The 14,195-nt window shown below is 46.8% G+C and overlaps 1 long non-coding RNA gene across 1 annotated transcript; it reads left to right on the top strand.

Moving 5' to 3' along the window:
• The first annotated feature begins 10,055 nt into the window (after positions 1-10,055).
• Positions 10,056-13,676, top strand: LOC108641786. The gene is made up of 3 exons (XR_001922260.2): positions 10,056-10,252; positions 11,403-11,543; positions 13,122-13,676. It is a non-coding gene; the product is annotated as an uncharacterized LOC108641786 (long non-coding RNA).
• The last annotated feature ends 519 nt before the right edge of the window (positions 13,677-14,195 follow it).

Here is a 14,195-nt window from a genome sequence, read left to right as displayed (position 1 = left end):
CTGCCAAGCTGGAGCTCATCCTCTGAATGGGATTCTGCAGGGGAAGGCATGGAGAAGGTAACATTGGGAAACTGCTTCCCTTGCAAACACTTCTGTGTCCCCATTTACCTTCTCCCATGAAATGGCTGAACATACCTCTTATTTGGCTGAAAATTTTCAGCCTGGAATTGAAAATGTTACTGTCTGTGTCCACCAGCACACTACAAGGCATAGGTAAAATATCATTGCTTAACATGTTCTTGCAGTTCCCTTATACTGAAGCCAGTTCCCATCTTAGTTACAGGAAAATTTGAAGAAATTTCAGGAAGATTCATTTTTCTGACTGATACCAATTGATTTCTTCCTAACTAATACTGTTTTTTATATACACTACCCAGAGTTTAGTTGTGTCTATTGTTTCTTCTACTTATTTCAACAAGGGTAATTTTACTTAGAGAAAATTTTTGCACTGTACTACTGGATACTATGGTACAGGTTGTTGCAGTAAAGCAGTTTCACGACTTTAGAGACTTCACCATAATGTTTTGCTAGTGAATTTTTTCTGAGAGGTAGAGGCACAAGCTCACAATTGCCCCATCCAAGTCCTTATAGAGCCATCCGGAGAGCCCAGTGATGTGCTTGTCAGGCTTGCACACACTGTCTAGTCTCAGCCCCTGCTTCAAGCCCTCGGGAGATGGGTTTTCAGTTAAGACTACAGAAAAAGGAAAAGCATGGCCACAGTCAACAGTCAATCATTTTAATAGCTGTTAATGTAAAAAACATATTCCTAACCTTACGTATTACAGCCAGCTACACGGTAGGAGATGTGGTTTTGCCTGAACTGGTGATCCTACCATACATAAATGCAGTTATGCTTAAGGAAGATGGAATGCCACAGTTTCAATAATTTCTTCATTCTACCAAGGTTACTTTGGACCCATACAATTCCTCTTTTATGTGGCACTTCCTTTAAAGCAAATTTGTCCCCTTGAGTAAATTTTTCCTTGGCTGTAGTGTGAGATATAGATAGACAGACAGATATAGATACATACATGTATGCACACACATCTGTATGTGTCATAGATATCTATATTTATCACACTTATTCCATTGAACAGATGTTATTATAGATTTGAAAAAAAACCAAACAACAACAACACCACCACCAAAAAAGTACAAATTTCTCCACTAAGTGTATAAGAGAAGTTGGTATCACCCAGTTTAGAAGTAAAAGCTGCATTTATTTTTTTTCCCCATGAGTACACCACCTACTGCAGAAGCACCTGATGTCAGTAGCAGGATACGTACCCATAAAGCCTAAAAATATTTAAGACTTTCTACAGATACAAGTACATAATATGAAGAACTCCAAGTATCCTTGGAACATGGAGGAGTCACAACACTGTATCCTACTAAAATGCATACTGATTCCAGTGGTTTTCACCTGGACAAGATGAATAGGGAGGAAGGGAAGGAGGGAGGGAAGCAAATTATTCAGAGAAAATTCAAGTTAGAAAAAGAAAAAATATTTTCTTATTTAAAGTTCAGACATCTGCACTCTTTTAATTTCTTGTTTAAAGAGCTATATTTTACATTACAAATTTCAAGCATATTTTAGATATCTTACTCTTTTCATGTGAATACAAAAATATGAATAATAAGGTAAAAAAAATATATTAAACAGTGATATGATGTGTTCAGAAAGCATATGCATGGAATTGCCTAGTTCAGTTCTACTTGAATATTTTCCTAACTAGGAGAAAATGTGTAAGTTCCTCACCCATTTCAGCAGCCATCATTAATGGACGTTAAACTTAGCAATAGTTCATTGGCAGATTCCCAAGACTAGCATCAATGTAAGATTTGTATTTGATATGGGAAAAACTTTAAAAAAAAAATTCATTGTTTTCCTGTATTTGGATGAAGGTTTGAAATAGTTAAACACAAAATACCAAAGATGCTACTCATGGACATGCTAACTGTTTTGGGGGAGGGGGAGAGGGAGAAGGACAAACTTACATTATGAGAAATATAAAAATATTAAGTAAAGTCTTTGAAGAAATTAAGGAACCATAGCTTTCAACAAAGAAGATTATATTAGTTCTATGTATTTCTGCACAACAAAACCAAAACATTGGCTGGGATTTCTGAGCATTTCCACAACCCAAACAGTAAGAGGAAGCTATTCAAAGTCACGAGACTGTCAGTGTTGACTGCAATGGAAACAGGGCTTTTGTCTTAATCAGTTACTTAGAATGAAATAATACTGATTTATCATCTTTTCCCCCTCTGTGCTTAGAGCCAGAGCATTACTGATGTACGTTCAAAAAACCCACAGATAGGCAATAGCACACCATTCTTGCAAGTGTTTTGAGGGAAGGAGATTGCCTATATTATGCCAGTGCTGTACTTTAGGGTCAGGAGTCACTGAGAAAATACAGAGAAATTCTTATTTTTGTGCATTGAATAAGAAGTCTTTTGTGACTGAATATAAATATGGGGAAGTAATTTCTAAGTTACTACTCCATTTGTTAAGAATGACAAAATTTTTGAAGCAGTTTAAATACTTAGATGGAAACACGTCATTATCACTAGTTTTTGTTGCAAATGTATTTACTACATTCAGTCAACATCCTAAGCATACTCCTATACCTGCATGATGAAATGAGCTCCAGCTCTCTCCATACATGACATAACAGTAATGGGGGAAAAAAGTAAATCTAAATGCTATTTATTCAGCAACTGAATCTTAGCCAACATGTACCACTATTTACTATAGTTAGTGGTAATTTTACACAAGTAGTAAGCACATAAGGCCCTTGTAACATTTGAATGCCTGAGATTGGATTATCCTGTAGGCTCTTTCAGGTTTTTTTAAGTATATACCGGTAGAATTAAACATGGGCATTTAGAAGAAAAAATATTTTAATTTTGTTAAGACTGAGATAAACTAATAAAAAAAATACAATATTAAAGTTTTTAACTGTCCATTCTCAACGTAACTCCTATAGTTATGTGCTTGCCTTTCCTTTCTGGAAAGATCTAATTTTCTGCAAGGATATCAAAGGGACCACTGCTCTCCATTTTCTTAAAGGTAGTGAGCCAACATCTACTAAATGCAGTGTGACACGGTGTCTATCTTTCTTGTAAACTTAAGACTTTTCCATTTAAGAATAGTATAAATGAATCGGTATTCATTCACACCTATGCCTAGATGTATCTATTATAAAGCAGAGAGTGTTCATTTTTAATGTCCTCCTTATTATGATTTTATGCCATATTCCTCTGCACTGCCACTATTTGGAACTGCTCAAGGTATAATAATAAATGCAAGGGAAGTGAAACTAAAAGCAGTGTATTTTTCCTCTCATTTGCTACAAGCATTTATTGACAAACAAAGGTGAAAAAATGCAGAGGTAAAAAGTCTTGCTGACATGTCGTTTAAACAACTTGGTAGTTTAGCAAACTACTACAATTCAGAAGTTTTGTCCCTTGCTCAAAAAAACCGAAGTGACAAAATCTCAAACAGTATATGTTTAGTTTGCACTCTGCAATATTTAGTAATTTATATTTGATGTCTGATTTTCCAAGGGAAGTAGTCAGATGTTGTCTGTTTTGGGTTTTTTTATATATATATATATATATATATATAAATATATAAAAATAAATATATATAAATTTCTCATCTATTTAAAGAAAATCTACATACATCAGCAAAAAGCATGAGCAAAGAGAGAAGGCTAACTAACCTGTGAAAAAATGAAACCGTCCTTTCTTCAAGTGAATGCTTTTGAATTGGAAAATAATTTTTCTCATGCTGCAGAAACCCTCTATTTAAACAAGTACCCACTAACATCATTTGTCCCTCTAATCATCGTTATTACTGAGACAGAAGCAGCCGTTGTTGATCACACAGAGCATTCTGTAAGATCAACTTTTCCAATTAAACTTATATTCTTCTCGGTTGTCTGCCTTTATTTAGTTTGGAACACAATTACAGCTGTACCTTGGTTAACTTCTGGTGGTAAGGCATTTGCAGAAGCTGTTGCTCTCAGTAACATTAGTTGTTACTGATTACAGTATTGCTTAAGGCAGATTCCTTGTTGTAAATGGCATTGAACATTTTTACCTGGATATTGCAACACCACATTATGAGCATTGGGATATAAAAAGAATAGTAAGTAATTCTGCTGGCCTCTGGATTTAAACAACAAGCTAGTAGACTTGTGTGTGGAGACACAGCTAGAAAGTCAAACTATCACCACGGTATCCAATACAATGTTTGTATCTCTCTCTAATTTGCTAGTGACCAATCATCACAGTCAAATGTGAACCACAGTCCTAAATAATAAAGGTCAAATTTTTCATGGACAGCTTCTGTGTTTGAGTTGCTACCTTGAAATACCTAAAGCTGGATTTTACAGCAAGATTCCCAGACGTTTCACTGGGATTGTATCCTATCAACATCAGGAAAAACCAAAGCCAGAAGAACAGGCCCCACATCATCTCAAATCAAACCCCATTTCATTTGAAAAATGGATCCTGGGGTTTAATATCTGCCAGAAGGATGGTCTGGTCCTTATTAGTATATTCATATTAAAAAAAAAATCCCAGTCTGGAACACTTATTTAGTCAACCCCAGTCTCATCTGATCTCATTTCTCAACTTTGTTGGATATCAGATAAAAATATATAAAAATTCTGGAAACTTACATCATCATAATAAACAATGTTAGCCTTTCTATACAATACAAAATTACTGCAAAATTTGTTAAAAATTAATTTTATAAGATCTCTACATATATAAAAATAGTTAATATTTATAGATATTCTCATGATTACAAGAATTACATTCATGCAGCTTTTCAGCAAAACCCAGCATGCTATGTTCATCCAGTCTATCCTCGGTTATAAAGGTGAGAGTGTAGGAGCACTGTTAGGAAAGTCTGCTGGAGTTCAGGACTTTCACCTGGCTCCATCCGTAACATGCTGGGACCTACTCCAATTCACCATAGCAAAACTTCCTTTTATGTCAGCTTTCCTAATACCTAACTCATTCAAATAAAGTGTTTTTCTACTATCATATACTGGGGGAAAAAGAAGATTAGTGGGATAACTGATTTGAGAAGTTATTTGGGATTTCTTAATGCAAGGTAAAATAAACTTGTAGTTCTCTAACATGTAATTATGAGTAGTAAAGAGAGGATAAGGCTACACCGTATTGTACCAAATGAAGATGTTTTCCTTTTCAAAGGAAGTTTTGGTATTATTGTCAATACCAAACCATGCTGTGATCTCCCATTAATCACACTAAAGCTGTCTCTTAAGCTGCAATGTTGCTCTGTGAAGATATTCCATCTGCTTTGAAATTAAGCACCAACTTGTTTAACTCCTGACAACACTTTACCATTACCCTGTCAAGCAAGCACAAAAATCATTGAGAAGAAAATGATGGAGCCGAATCCATTCTGGAGTTGTACATCTCAAACCAATACATGTGCCCTAAAATCTAACATTCAGAAATCCTTCATCACTGCGACCTACCGCCTCAACTCATTACGATACGTTCACCGATTATTTTTATTTTCTTCCCTTTCCAGTCAGAAAGGACAGAAAAGACACTTGCCCCCCCAGAACGCTTTTAAATGGCGAAAGGGGGTGACCGGTCCCCCAGGACTGTGGTGTGGCCGAGGGAGCCCCATCTCCCCCTTTCTCCTCAGCATCCCTACAAACGCGACCCGTCTCCGGCACCACGCACCGACCCCTTGGGCAAGCCAGATAAAGCGACAGGATTTAGGGAATGGCTCGTAGCCTCGCGAAGGGATCCCCATCCTCTTTCCCTACTCCTGCATCCACTTATTGTAATTCCTCAGCTTTCGGCAACTTTTCTCCGCGTCGGCAACACCCCTGGAAACTTCGAGAGGGAGAACAAAGGGGCAAAGAACAAAGAGCCGGGCAGGGGAAGGGAGTGGAGGGAGGGGGGAGCCCCCCTCCTTTCGGGTCAGCCCAGAGACCCTCCCCTCCCGCCGCCGCCCCAGGGTCAGCCCTGCCCGCCCCACGGAGTCCCCGGCGGCAGCGGCCCCGGCGGCGGCTCAGTGGGGGAAGCCCCGGGGTGGCTGTGGACGCCCCACTCGGCCCGTGAGCCTCACACAAACCTTGCGAGGGCTTTCTCGGGGTCTGGTTTGTGCCTGACCGCGAAGCGCCCGCTCCTGCCGTGCCCTCACCGATGAAATAAGCGGGTGGGAGGCTGCCCGGCTCCCCCCGCACACAGCAGTGCCTTCCCGCCCGTCCAGCCCTGCCCCAGCGAGGGCCCGCACCGGGCGCCCCGAGCATCCCCGGCAGCATCCCCCGCGGAGAGTCGGGGGGGACTCGCTCCCCAGGAGTGCAACACGTGCCCGGCCCCACAGTCGCGGTCCCAAAGCCGCGGCCGCTCCGCGGGGCGGCTTGTGGGGCTTCTGTGGACCACCAGAAACCAGCAAGAAACCCAGGCGAAGAAGCCGTCCCGTTTCTCTGCGGGGATCCCGTTCCCCTCGCAGCAACTTTTGACTTTACTTAAGTATCACTAAGCACCCTTTTTTGATGGTCTGCTTCCCTCACGTCCCCTCTTACCGAGTGCGACCCTTTAGCAAGCCTCCTGCTTCCTCTATTATCAGTTAAATAATAGCTTGAAGAGCTGCCCTCGTTACCTGTTGCTATGAGGGCCCTGCCCTCTTATCGGGGCATAGGAGTAATTAATTCTGGTTTAATACTGTGATCACACTGTGTTGGCTGTGGGAGGTGTAAACCCCGTGTGGCTCCGGGCAGGGAGGGGGAAGGTTTGGGCAGGACAGTCGTGCCCGGCGTCTCTGCCCGACCTCAGAGCGAAGCCAGGGGGGCAGGGAAAGCCAAACGCCGGGAAGAGCAGCAACCCTGTCATTAGGGACCACACGCACTAAGTGCCATCCTGCAATACTTCTTAGCGAAGGGCAGGGAATTATCATTATTCTTCTCGGGCAACCATTTCCAATTTGGAGTTAATTGACGCGGTTCTTCTTTTGAGTAATAACCAAAGGGAATCCGAGCTTTACCCGAGAAACTTTCAGAGGTTTTCCTTTTTTCTTTTTTTTTTTTCTTTTTTTTTTTTTTTTTACCTTTCTTTCTTTTTAATTTAAGCTAGAAGTGAGCTAACAGAACTTCGCTTTCCTGAAGGTGAAATTATTACTCTAGTCCTTAATAGGGAGGAGAAACAAGCCGCGAGATCAGTAACTAAGGTGCGATTCAGGTGCTTGCGGGACGCGGTCCAGGAGTGGTTCCGAGTTCAAAGCGGGCTGGCCTGAGCTGGCCCCGCCACTCCTAAACCCCGCGAGGGAAGAGCCCCTCGTCCCGCAAGACCCTGCAGTGAGCATCCCTCATTAGAGAAATCAGAGAACGGTGGGGAATGGCTTAAAGAGTTTCAAAACTTTAGGTTGGAGATTGAGGAGTGTGAGGCAGAGCTGAAACACGGGTTTGCGTGAAATGCTGCCCTGGGAACGGGAGTAAAACTTGAGCGCAGCCTGTGCCCTTAGTTAACTAAAGCCAATTATCTGTTTCCATATAAAAGGTTTCGCGTATGGTTACAGCTGAGGAAATACGGGAAGCTGATGAGTCTGTTTTGGTTATGATTTAATCAAATAAATTAAAGGAGAAGGGTAAGGATACGCCCAATTTGGAACTTCAAAAAAAAAAAAAAAAAAAAAAAAGGGCATGAGTTTTGAGGGACGCTGTCTGTCCGAAGCCTTTCCTATTGTACAGAGCAAAGTGAGGCTCCTGGAGTCCACTCATCTCATTACTGCTGGGTGTTTAGGGTTTCTCTTTTCCTCCCAATGGAGTAACCTTTCATAAACGATTGCAATTTCGAGGGGGAAAGGTGAGTAGGTGCCAAACCAAGCTGGGGGTGGGGCAGAATTTTGCGTTTCAAGCAATTTAGCAGACAGTAATTCTGCTTACAGCAGAGAGGTAGGTGGATACTTGAAAACATCTTCCACCGGAGTGTCCTACTTTGGCAATTCTAATTAAAACAAGGTTTAAAAGATGCAAAGAAAGAGCAAGCCTCTTGCTTTTTTTCCAATGGGCGTGGGGGATACCGTCAGGCACAAAGAGTGCTTCCAGCTTGTTCTAACGTGCACCTTTGTTTAAAAGAAAAAAATCAAGCTCGTCCTCTGATTTCAACTAATGTATTTTTAACTGGATTTCTTTCCTCTGCTTTGTGTGATCTGATACTTACCGTGTAGCCCTGGCCCACTTTCAGCCCAGCGGGTGCCCTGCATTGTGTGTGTGTCTGAAAGAAAAGGGAAAAGTCTTCCATCTCACACCCTTTTGCCCTGTACCTGTGCTTGGGAATTGAATCGTGTTCAAGCTAGTGGTCAGTGAAATCCGGATTGTATTCCCCTTCTCTCTGCCTAACCCTAGAGAAGCCGCGACTTTATAGGTCCAGCAAGGCTAGTATGGCTGTGATGGTCCAGCACCTCGGATCAATAAAACAGCCAGTTTTTTTGACGCTTCTTTTCCACGGCAGCTTATTGAAAAGGAGCCTTTACCGCCACCTATAAATAGCGCTGCATCCAAGTCACTTTTTTTCCCCTCCTTTTTTTTTTTTTTTTCCCTCTCTACGTAAAGTAGCAAAGTTCTAACCAAGATACCGCAAGTTCTCCTGGCTGTTCAGCGAGGGCTCGCCCCGGAGGGGTTGCACTGGGGGTCCCGGCGCCAAAGGCTGCGCTGCTGCCTCCAAAGGGGGGGAGGGGGGGGGCTCCGGCGGAGCCAGCCCCAGCCCCGCACCGGCTGCCTTTGAACTTTGTTCACAGGCATTGGAGAGAGAGGAGCGAATACCGATACTCACCGTGCTCTTTGGCTTTCCGGGTGTAACTCCGTCTCTCCCTCTGCTTTGTGTATAAATGAGCAGAGGTTACATCCCAGGCACGCGGTATAATTGCCCTGGATAACCCCGACCCTGCTAGTTTAATGCTACGCTAACCTGAGAGTGTGTGATTGGAGCTCGACTGTTGGCTTAGAAAAGCGCCTCGCCACGCTGGAAACTAATTCGCTTTCTCTGTTCACACCCCAACCCCTCTCCAAGCGGAGTCTTCCAGCCCTGCATTCCTGCACAAACTAGGACACCCACCTTTCCGAGAGCCACGTTTCCCTAGCAAAGATTTCATTTTTTCCCCACTCCGGAATCAACTGCAATTTCCTTACCCACGTGTCATGCCCTGTCTGCTGCGTGGGGCTTGATTTCACGCACTGTGCCACGCCGAGGGCTGGGACTGCCTGCCTGGAAACCGCCGAGACCTCGCGAAGGGGAAGGAAGGAGCAGAGGCGGGGGGGGAAGCGCTGCCTATCGCCTTCCTTGCACCTCGCTGCCACCTCGCCGGGGAGGGGCGGCGGGGGCGAAGGGCTGGGGCGCTCCCACTCTCCCCAAAATCCCACGCTCAGCCCGCAGGACCGGGCTGCTCTCCGGGCGCTTTCTACCTGCCTTGCACAGCGGGCTGGGAGCTGACGGACAGTCATTGCTGTACGCGGAGCGATCAAACCCCCTTCTCCCCGCGTTCTCTCTCTTTATTTATTTATCTGTTTATTTATTTATTTGTAATTCTCTTTCAGTTCCCCCAAATGAGGTTTGATAAATACGTTGTCTGCGCTGATACCAGTGTAGTAATTGTCAGAGGGTCTGAGCGCTCCAGGAAAAGAAAAGCGGAGGAAGAGGGAGGGATACAACCTCCGTTATCTCGCTGTTACTAATTCCCAGCCGGCTCGGACTCAGGGGATAAGGCGATCGCTTAACAAACCCTCCTCCTCTCCCTTCACCACTCCTTCCTTCCTTCCTCTTCTTCGGCACATTTTCTCCCCCGCGCTCGCCTACGTTTCATTCCTCCTCTTCGTGAGGAATAAACCGTGCGAACTCAAAGTAAAGAGAGAAAAAAAGAAAAAAAAAAAAAGGAAAGGTGGGTGGGAGGGATACAGGAGGCGAATAAAAAAAATAAGGAAGGGGAGGGAGGAAGAAAAGGACAGAAAGTGTCTGTGCCTGATCGCTGACCATCTGTGCAAAAGGTGATCATTGTTAGGTACTCACATGGCTGGTGGCAGAGCAGCTCTTAGCAATTAATAAGTCTCTCAGCTTGAGCTCTTCTTTCCCCTTTTGGATGGCAGCGCTCTCTGCGTGGCTCGCTCTCACTCGCGCACACACACACAAACCCGATCAGATGCTTCAGGACCGGCCACTTTGCGAAGGGAACAACACGGGAGGGTTTGTATTACTCCAGGTTCGTGTGTGTAGCCTATAAATAGCGAACTTTTTGATGGAATCAGCTAACAAATGAGAGGAGAAGGCGTAATTTTGCGCAGGGAGCCCCCCTTTCTCTTTGCAAGATTAAAACCCCCCAGGCAGCAGACAGAGCTAAAGTTGTGGGTGTGTAGAAAGGAATTTCACTTTATTGTGATCGAGCGCGAGATTTTTGTTTGTTTGTTTATTTCGGGGGTTGTTTTTGTTCCTCCCACTACCACGACCCACCACCCCCCCCCTCCGCTAACCTATACGTTACATCCTCCTCCCTGCCTTCCCAGCTAGGGGCAGGAACTGACCCGGATTAGCACCGACTTTAACTCCAAGTTGGAAACACACGGTGCGTTTTCGGCTTTTTTTTTTTTTTTTTTTTTTTTTTTTTTTTTTTAGTGGTGTCTGTTGTTGTTTTGTTTTGGTTGGTTTTTTTCTTTTCTTTTTTTGGTGGGGGGGAGATGTCCACGCGATACCGTGTGGAAGTGCAAAAGACGGGCAGGCAGACTCCCCTGAACGTGCCGTCACTTGGAAAGCAAGTGAGGAACAGAAAGAAAACAGGTCGGAATTATTGGGGGGGGGGACGGGGGGGAGAGGTGAGAGGGCGGTACTTTGGTAGGGACAAAGTGTTTGCCTAGGGCTTTGGGTCAGTCATGGAGCGATGGACCCACTCGAGAGAAAGCCCCACGAAACACGTGGCTGTGGGGTTTCCGCGGTTCGGGCCCCCCACACCGCCCTCCCCACCTGGCGCAGCGGAGCCCCCGCACGCCGGGGCACGCGTGGGAGCCCAGAGAGCGTCATCCTTGAGGGTACCCAGTGCCCCGGCCCTTCGCGGGTGGGCAGCGCCGGCGGGCCGGTCCGACGGCTCAGGGGGAGCCCCCTGCTTCCAGCGCCCACCTTGGCCTTCTTGGGCAGCCTACAGGCTCCTCGGGGCCAGTTCCCCCCGCTGCCTCCCTCCCCATCTTTTGTCGGTGGGCTGAGCGGTACCAGCACGTTCTGCATCACCCGGGAACGACAGTCCCCTGTCCCCGGAGGACATTGATTTGCGGGAAGCTTAAGGCCGGGCCCTGTCAGCAGAGGGGCTGCCGCTGATAAGGATCCCACCGCGGCAGCTATGAAGAGGTTTTCTCCCCTGACAGGTGCCTGACAGGGCTGGCCGGGAAGAACTGCTGACCTGTCTAAAGAAATATATGTGCGTCTCCTGGAATGGCAGGACAGATGGTGCCCGTTCGCGCCGCGGCGACTTCTCTCGATGGCACACCGAGCGGAGCTGATGAGTGGTTTGTTTTTATGGCAGGGAGATAGCGATGCCCTCGGACATCCCACGGCACTGGCTTGATGGGAAATGTCCGCTCCTGTACGGGCGCGAGTGCCGCCAAGACGTGCACCGGGAGGGCAGGGGGGCAGCGACACCGCTCCCGCCTGCTCCTGCCCCATCCACGCGGACGTGACCTGCCGCAGAAACGCCGAGGAAAGGGGCTTTCGGCACGAGTGCCAGAGCCGCGCCCCCAGTTCCCTCCAAACTGGTTTTAAAGGTCGCTGCCCGCTCGTCCCCACTCTCCTGCGGGGGGGCGGCCTCCGCTGAGCCCCCCGAAAGGCCGAGCAGGGCCCGCACTGCCTTTGTGCCTCCCGCGGGGACGCGCAGGAGCCCGTGTCGGGCAGTGCCCGGGGTGCAGGCAGGGGGCCCCCCGAGCCCCCTTCGTTACGGAGCCGCTCTCCTTTTCGCGGTCCCTTGCTGGCGGCAGGTGCCGGCGCGGAGCACAACCGCCGCGCCGCCGCCGGGCAGCCCCGGCAACCCTCGGGCCTCTGTGGCGACTCCTGCTGCCGGACGGCCACTCTGCATGCGCCCCGGCAACCTCTCGGACTCCCCGCCAACGCCGCGCCTCCCGCAAGCCCCCGGAGTGACGCTTCAGGCCCGGCGCGCTGCGTCATCCGCGCACATTTTCCAATCTCATGGCTCATAAACTATTAGCGAAGGGATTTCATTATTCACCTTCCGTAGTCTTACAAAGGGAGAAAGAGGCAAAAAAAAAAAAAACAAATAAACAACAACCACGCGCTCCTAGGTACCAGTAAGACCGGGAAGGGTTTTAAATCCCACGCCTGCCCGGGCTCATGGGATCGGCTTCAGCGCTTGGCGGCTGCGGGGGGCTCAGCCGGTTCCTCCTCCGCCCGCGCTGGGCTCGAGCAGAGGGCTGCTTGTTCCCGGAGGACTGCGGAGGTCAACCTCGCGGGGGCAAAGGCAAGGCAAGCAAAGGCAACGAGCAAAAGCCAAGCCAAGTCCAAGCAAGCCAAGCCGTGAACTACGTTTTACTATCCGCAGAGAAAATACTCCGGAGGAAAGAATAAAATCTTAGGGATGAAAGGGGATGGGGGGCAGTCTGCATATTTTCCTTATTTTTTTTTTCTTCCTTTTTTAATTTTTTCTTAATTTTTTTTTATCTGCAATACATAACATTAGGAGATATTTAGCTCTCCATCAGAATCTGACAGATCCCACTCCGGGGTGTGGACCACAAGCTCCCCGGTGCGATGCCGCGGGGGGACACGTTACCGCGGACCGAGGCCCGGAGCCCGGGGAAGGCGCGGCGGTGCGCGGAGGGGACCGGCCGGGCGGGGGATGCAGCGGCAGCGACCCAAGGCCTGCGGAGGGCCGGTGTCAGACTAAGCTGCAGGCAGGGCAGGCAGGGCAGGCGGGCAGGCAGGGGCAGACGCGCGCCACAGCTGGGCGCCTATAGAAACATAGGACCCGATCCAGGGAAAGTTATCGACAGCCTGGATGAGAGAAATGTTAATACAGATAACTTTGTTCCTTTCTTTATTTCCTTCCTTTTATTATTTTCTTTTTCATCCTTTAGGAAATGGACTACGAAAAAGTTTAGACCATGAGGTAATTATAAAAACCAATATAGCGATTTTGAAAGAGAGACTCACTTCGCAATTTTGCACCGAGGAGCAAAATATTCTGGCGAAGTCTGGGGTCATCACCGACAATGGAGCAATGTTCCCTCCCTGTTTAATATACATGGTGTGGGAAATGGACGGAAAATATAGCTAGCACCTGTAGTGCCAAAGGAAAAAAAATCAAATTACTACATCATATTTTGGGGCTATTTTGCAGGACATTCTTCAAAAATAGACTCATATTTAATTATATCTCTAATGATTTTCTCTGTGAGACTGCTAGTTAATAGTAAAGAGGAAATGGGTTTTCTACCGAGTTTTTGCATTTTGATATCTTAAAAAAAAAATAAAATTCTTATGTGTTAATAGCGCACCTGGGACTGCAAGCGACCGAACTGGGTCAACTTTTAATTAACATGCTGACCTGCCGAAGAAGCAAAACTCCCTTAAAAAAGAAGAAGAAGAAAAAAAAAACAACCAAAAATTTATACCTATACATACACTGCCGTATCGGCATGGAAACCTCAGGGCTCTCCTCCCACTTTTTTGAGGGCAAGGATGTGATCTTCGAAAGGGACGAGGAGATGCGCAAGTTAAGCACCCGCCCGCCTTCCCTCCCAGGGGCCGCCGCCGCCCGCGCAGCCCCTGCTCAACCTGCGCGGACGGAGGCGGCTCCGGGAGGGGGAAGGCGGGCAAAGAGGGGGGGAGTATGACCGGTGTCCCCGAGCAGCGTGTGCGAGGAAAAGGCCGTGGCAGAAAGGGGGAAGATCTGGGCTCTTTGGGAGGTGCGGTACAAACACCAGCGCGGGGTGACTACAGGCTCACGCGTGGGTGCTACGAGCTCCAGAGCCTGTTCGGCGGCTCCCCCGTGCGAAGCACAAAGAGAGGTCAGCAACCTGAAAGATTAACTTATTTTCTCTATGCTTTCGCCTCGTCAGTGCTTATTTTCCTTCCCTTAATTTTATCTTTAAAATTAATTTGATTTTTTTTATTCCCATACATACTTCAGGCAGGCTCGATGCCTGACT

This window comes from Manacus vitellinus, unplaced genomic scaffold (genome assembly GCF_001715985.3).
Source record: "Manacus vitellinus isolate BGI_N305 unplaced genomic scaffold, ASM171598v3 scaffold_8_pilon, whole genome shotgun sequence".
NCBI classification, from domain to species: Eukaryota; Metazoa; Chordata; class Aves; order Passeriformes; family Pipridae; genus Manacus; species Manacus vitellinus.
Note: the sequence above shows the minus strand (reverse complement) of the source record. Positions and strands in the feature narration are given on the sequence as shown.